Source organism: Triticum dicoccoides, chromosome 2A (assembly GCF_002162155.2).
Source record: "Triticum dicoccoides isolate Atlit2015 ecotype Zavitan chromosome 2A, WEW_v2.0, whole genome shotgun sequence".
Taxonomy (NCBI): Eukaryota; Viridiplantae; Streptophyta; class Magnoliopsida; order Poales; family Poaceae; genus Triticum; species Triticum dicoccoides.
The window spans coordinates 116,390,043-116,396,951 of record NC_041382.1 but is presented as its reverse complement, the minus strand read 5'-3'; positions in this window follow the sequence as shown (position 1 = coordinate 116,396,951).

The window sequence follows — 6,909 nt, the reverse complement described above, 5'->3', positions numbered from 1 at the left end:
CGCCTCCCTCTCCCTCCGTGACACCTCTCCCTCTCGTTGGTGGTTGGCGAAGCCCTGCCGAGATCCCGCTGCTTCCACCACCACGCCGTCGTGCTGCTGGATCTCCATTAACCTCTCCTCTCCCCTTGCTAGATCAAGAAGGAGGAGACGTCTCTCCCAGCCATACGTGTGTTGAACGCGGAGGTGCCGTCCGTTCGGCGCTCGGTCATCGATGATTTGGATCACGACGAGTACGACTCCATCAACCCCGTTCTCTTGAACGCTTCCGCTCGCAATCTACAAGGGTATGTAGATGCACTCCTCTTCCCCTCGTTGCTAGATGACTCCATAGATTGATCTTGGTGATGCGTAGAAAAGTTTTAAATTTCTATTGCGTTCCCCAATAGTGGCATCATGAGCTAGGTCTATGCGTAGTTTATATGCACGAGTAGAACACAAGTTGTTGTGGGCGTTGATTTTGTCAATTTACTTGCCATTGCTAGTCTTATCTTGATTCGGCAGCATCGTGGGTTGAAGCGGCCCGGACCGACCTTACACGTATGCTTACGTGAGACTGGTTCCACCGACTGACATGCACTAGTTGCATAAGGTGGCTGGCGGGTGTCTGTCTCTCCCACTTTAGTCGGATCGGATTTGATGAAAAGGGTCCTTATGAAGGGTAAATAGAAATTGGCATATCACGTTGTGGTTTTGGCGTAGGTAAGAAACTTTCTTGCTAGAAACCTATAGCAGCCACTAAAAACTTGCAACAACAATTAGAGGACGTCTAACTTGTTTTTGTAGCATATGCCGTGTGATGTGATATGGCCAAAAGGATGTGATGAATGATATATGTGATGTATGAGATTGATCATGTTCTTGTAATAGGAATCACGACTTGCATGTCAATGAGTATGACAACCAGCAGGAGCCATAGGAGTTGTCTTAATTTATTTATGACCTGCGTGTCAACATAAACGTCATGTAATTACTTTACTTTATCGCTAACCATTAGCCATAGTAGTAGAAGTAATAGTTGATGAGACAACTTCATGAAGACACGATGATGGAGATCATGATGATGGAGATCATGGTGTCATGCCGGTGACGACGATGATCATGGCGCCCCGAAGATGGAGATAAAAAGGAGCAAAATGATATTGGCCATATCATGTCACTATTTGATTGCATGTGATGTTTATCATGTTTTACATCTTATTTGCTTGGAACGACGGTAGCATAAATAAGATGATCCCTTGCAATAATTTCAAGAAAGTGTTCCCCCTAACTGTGCACCGTTGCTAAGGTCCATTGTTTCGAAGCACCACGTGATGATCGGGTGTGATAGGTAATAACATTCGCATACAACGGGTGTAAGCCAGATTTACACACGCAATACACTTAGGTTGACTTGACGAGCCTAGCATGTACAGACATGGCCTTGGAACACGGAAGACCGAAAGGTCGAACATGAGTCGTATAGAACATACAATCAACATGAAGATGTTCACTGATGATGACTAGTCCGTCTCACGTGATGATCGAACACGACCTAGTTGACTCGGATCATGTATCACTTAGATGACAAGAGGGATGTCTATCTGAGTGGGAGTTCATTAATAATTTGATTAGATGAACTTAATTATCATGAACATAGTCTAAAATCTTTGCAATATGTCTTGTAGATCAAATGGCCCACGCTAATGTTGTCCTCAACTTCAATGCATTCCTAGAGAAAACCAAGCTGAAAGATGATGGTAGCAACTATATGGACTGGGTCCGGAACTTGAGGATCATCCTCATAGCTGCCAAGAAAGCATATGTCCTTGAAGCACCGCTAGGTGAAGCACCACCCCCACCAAACCAAGACTTTATGAATGCTTGGCAGTCCCGTGTTGATGATAACTCCCTGGTTCAGTGCGGCATGCTTTACAGCTTAGAACCGGGGCTCCAGAAGCGTTTTGAGCAACATGGAGCATATGAGATGTTCCAAGAGCTGAAAATGGTTTTCCAAGCTCATGCCCGGGTCGAGAGATATGAAGTCTCTGACAAGTTCTACAGTTGTAAGATGGAGGAGAATAGTTCCGTCAGCGAGCACATACTCAAAATGTCTGGGTTGCACAACCGCTTGTCTCAGCTAGGAGTTAATCTCCCGGATGATGTGGTCATTGACAAAATCCTTCAGTCGCTCCCACCTAGCTGCAAGAGCTTTGTGATGAACTTCAATATGCAGGGGATGGAAAAGACCATTCCTGAGGTATATTCGATGCTGAAATCAGCGGAGGTGGAAATCAAAAAGGAACATCAAGTGTTGATGGTGAATAAAACCACTAAATTCAAGAAAGGCAAGGGTAAAAAGAACTTCAAGAAGGACGGAAAGGGAGTTGCCGCGCCCGCTAAGCAAGCTGCCGGGAAGAAGCCAAAGAATCGACCCAAGCCCGAGACTGAGTGTTTTTATTGCAAGGGAAGTGGTCACTGGAAGCGGAACTGCCCCAAGTACTTAGCGGACAAGAAGGCCGGCAACACCAAAGGTATATGTGATATACATGTTATTGATGTGTACCTTACCAGTACTCGTAGTAGCTCCTGGGTATTTGATACCGGTGCGGTTGCTCATATTTGTAACTCAAAACAGGAGCTGCGGAATAAGCGGAGACTGGCGAAGGACGAGGTGACGATGCGCGTCGGGAATGGTTCCAAGGTCGATGTGATCGCCGTCGGCATGCTACCTCTGCATTTACCTACGGGATTAGTTTTAAACCTCAATAATTGTTATTTAGTGCCAGCTTTGAGCATGAACATTGTATCAGGATCTCATTTAATACGAGATGGCTACTCATTTAAATCCGAGAATAATGGTTGTTCTATTTATATGAGAGATATGTTTTATGGTCATGCCCCGCTGGTCAATGGTTTATCCTTATTTAATCTCGAATGTGATGTTACACATATTCATAGTGTGAATACCAAAAGATGTAAGGTTGATAATGATAGTCCCACATACTTGTGGCACTGCCGCCTTGGTCATATTGGTGTCAAACGCATGAAGAAACTCCATGCAGATGGACTTTTGGAGTCTCTTGATTATGAATCATTTGACACGTGCGAACCATGCCTCATGGACAAAATGACCAAGACTCCGTTCTCCAGAACAATGAGCGAGCAACCAACTTATTGGAAATCATACATACTAATGTGTGCGGTCCAATGAGTGTTGAGGCTCGCGATGGCTATCGTTATGTTCTCACCCTCACTGATGACTTGAGTAGATATGGGTATGTCTACTTAATGAAACACAAGTCTGAGACCTTTGAAAAGTTCAAGGAATTTCAGAGTGAGGTTGAGAATCAACGTGACAGGAAAATCAAGTTCTTGCAATTAGATCGTGGGGGAGAATATTTGAGTCACGAATTTGGCATGCACTTAAGGAAATGTGGAATAGTTTCACAACTCACACCGCCTGGAACACCTCAGCGAAATGGTGTGTACGAACGTCGTAATCGCACTCTATTGGATATGGTGTGATCTATGATGTCTCTTACCGATCTACCACTATCATTTTGGGGCTATGCTTTAGAGACTACCGCATTCACTTTAAATAGGGCTCCGTCGAAATCCGTTGAGACGACACCGTATGAATTATGGTTTGGGAAGAAACCTAAGTTGTCGTTTCTAAAAGTTTGGGGATGCGATGCTTATGTGAAGAAACTTCAACCTGAAAAGCTCAAACCCAAATCGGAAAAATGCATCTTCATAGGATACCCTAAAGAAACTATTGGGTATACCTTCTACCTCAGATCCGAAGGCAAGATCTTTGTTGCCAAGAATGGATCATTTCTAGAGAAAGAGTTTCTCTCGAAAGAAGTAAGTGGGAGGAAAGTAGAACTTGATGAAGTATTGCCTCTTGAACCGGAGAGTTGCGTGGCTCAAGAAAATGTTCCTGAGGTGCCTGCATCGACTAGAGAGGAAGTTAATGATGATGATCATGAAACTTCATATCAAGTTGCTACTGAACTTCGTAGGTCCACAAGGACACGTTCCGCACCAGGGTGGTATGGCAACCTTGTCCTGGAAATCATGTTGTTAGACAATGGTGAACCTTCGAACTATGAAGAAGCGATGGCGGGCCCAGATTCCGACAAATGGCTGGAAGCCATGAAATTTGAGATAGGATCCATGTATGAAAACGAAGTATGGACTTTGACTGACTTGCCAGATGATCTGCGAGCCATAGAAAATAAATGGATCTTTAAGAAGAAGACAGACGCGGATGGTAATGTGACCATCTATAAAGCTCGGCTTGTCGCTAAGGGTTATCGACAAGTTCAAGGGGTTGACTACGATGAGACTTTCTCACCCGTAGCGAAGCTGAAGTCCGTCCAAATCATGTTAGCAATCGCCGCATTCTATGATTATGAGATATGGCAAATGGACGTCAAAACGGCATTCCTTAATGGTTTCCTTAAGGAAGAATTGTACATGATGCGGCCGGAAGGTTTTCTCGATCCTAAGAATGCTGACAAGGTGTGCAAGCTCCAACGCTCAATCTATGGGCTGGTGCAAGCATCTCGGAGTTGGAACATTCGTTTTGATGAGATGATCAAAGCGTTTGGGTTTACGTGGACTTATGGAGAAGCCTGCGTTTACAAGAAAGTGAGTGGGAGCTCTGTAGCATTTCTCATATTGTATGTGGATGACATACTATTGATGGGAAATGATATAGAATTCTTGGAAAGCATAAAGGCCTACTTGAACAAGTGTTTTTCAATGAAGGATCTTGGAGAAGCTGCTTATATATTAGGCATCAAGATCTATAGAGATAGATCGAGACGCCTCATTGGTCTTTCACAGAGTACGTACCTTGACAAGATATTGAAGAAGTTCAATATGGATCAGTCAAAGAAGGGGTTCTTGCCTGTTTTGCAAGGTATGAGATTGAGCACGGCTCAATGCCCGGCCATGGCAGAAGATAGAGAAAAGATGAGCGTCGTCCCCTATGCCTCGGCCATAGGGTCTATCATGTATGCCATGCTGTGTACCAGACCTGATGTAAACTTTGCCATAAGTTTGGTAGGAAGGTACAAAAGTAATCCCGGCATGGAACAATGGACAGCGGTCAAGAATATCCTGAAGTACCTGAAAAGTACTAAGGATATGTTTCTCGTTTATGGAGGTGACAAAGAGCTCGTCGTAAAGGGTTATGTCGATGCTAGCTTCGACACAAATCTGGATGACTCCGAGTCACAAACCGGATACATGTATATTTTGAATGGTGGGGCGGTCAGCTGTTGCAGTTGCAAGCAAAGCGTCGTGGCGGGATCTACATGTGAAGCGGAGTACATGGCAGCCTCGGAGGCAGCATAAGAAGCAATCTGGGTGAAGGAGTTCATTACCGACCTAGGAGTTATTCCCAATGCATTGGGCCCGATGACTCTCTTCTGTGACAACACTGGAGCTATTGCCCTTGCCAAGGAGCCCAGGTTTCACAGGAAGACCAGGCATATCAAGCGTCGCTTCAACTCCATTCATGAAAATGTTCAAAATGGAGACATAGATATTTGTAAAGTGCATACGGACCTGAATGTCGCAGATCCGTTGACTAAACCTCTCCCTCGAGCAAAACATGATCAACACCAGAACTCTATGGGTGTTCGATTCATCACAATGTAACTGGATTATTGACTCTAGTGCAAGTGGGAGACTGTTGGAAATATGCCCTAGAGGCAATAATAAAATGATTATTATTATATTTCCTTGTTCATGATAATTGTCTATTGTTCATGCTATAATTGTGTTATCCGGAAATCCTAATACATGAGTGAATATATAGACCACAACATGTCCCTAGTAAGCCTCTAGTTGACTAGCTCGTTGATCAATAGATGGTTACGGTTTCCTGACCATGGACATTAGATGTCATTGATAACGGGATCACATCATTAGGAGAATGATGTGATGGACAAGACCCTATCCTAAGCATAGCACAAGATCGTGTAGTTCGTTTGCTAGAGCTTTTCTAAGTGTCAAGTATCATTTCCTTAGACCATGAGATTGTGCAACTCCTGGATACCGTAGGAGTTCTTTGGGTGTACCAAACGTCACAATGTAACTGGGTGGCTATAAAGCTACACTACAAGTATCTCCGAAAGTGTCTGTTGGGTTGGCATGAATCGAGACTGGGATTTGTCACTCCGTATGATGGAGAGGTATCTCTAGGCCCACTCGGCAATGCATCATCATAATGAGCTCAGTGTGACTAAGTAGTTGGTCATAGGATGATGTGTTACGAAACGAGTAAAGTGACTTGCCGGTAACGAGATTGAGCAAGGTATTGGGATACCGACGATCGAATCTTGGGCAAGTAACGTACCGATTGACAATGGGAATTGAATACGGGATTGATTGAATCCTCGACATCGTGGTTCATCCGATGAGATCATCGTGGAACATGTGGGAGCCAACATGGGTATCCAGATCCCACTGTTGGTTATTGGCCGGAGAGTTGTCTCGGTCATGTCTGCATGGTTCCTGAACCGGTAGGGTCTACACACTTAAGGTTCGGTGACGCTAGGGTTGTAGAGATATTAGTATGCCGTAACCCGAAAGTTGTTCAGAGTCCCGGATGAGATCCCGGATGTCACGAGGAGTTCCGGAATGGTCCGGAGGTAAAGATTTATATATAGGAACACCAGTTTCGGCCACCGGGAAAGTTCCGGGGGTCATCGGTATTGTACCGGGACCACCGGAAGGGTCCCGGGGGTCCACCGGGTGGGGCCACCTATCCCGGAGGGCCCCATGGGCTGAAGTGGGAAGGGAACCAGCCCCTGGTGGGCTGGTGCGCCCCCCCCCCCTTGGGCCTCCCCCTGCGCCTAGGGTTGGAAACCCTAGGGGTGGGGGCGCCCCACTTGGCTTGGGGGCCAAGCCACCCCC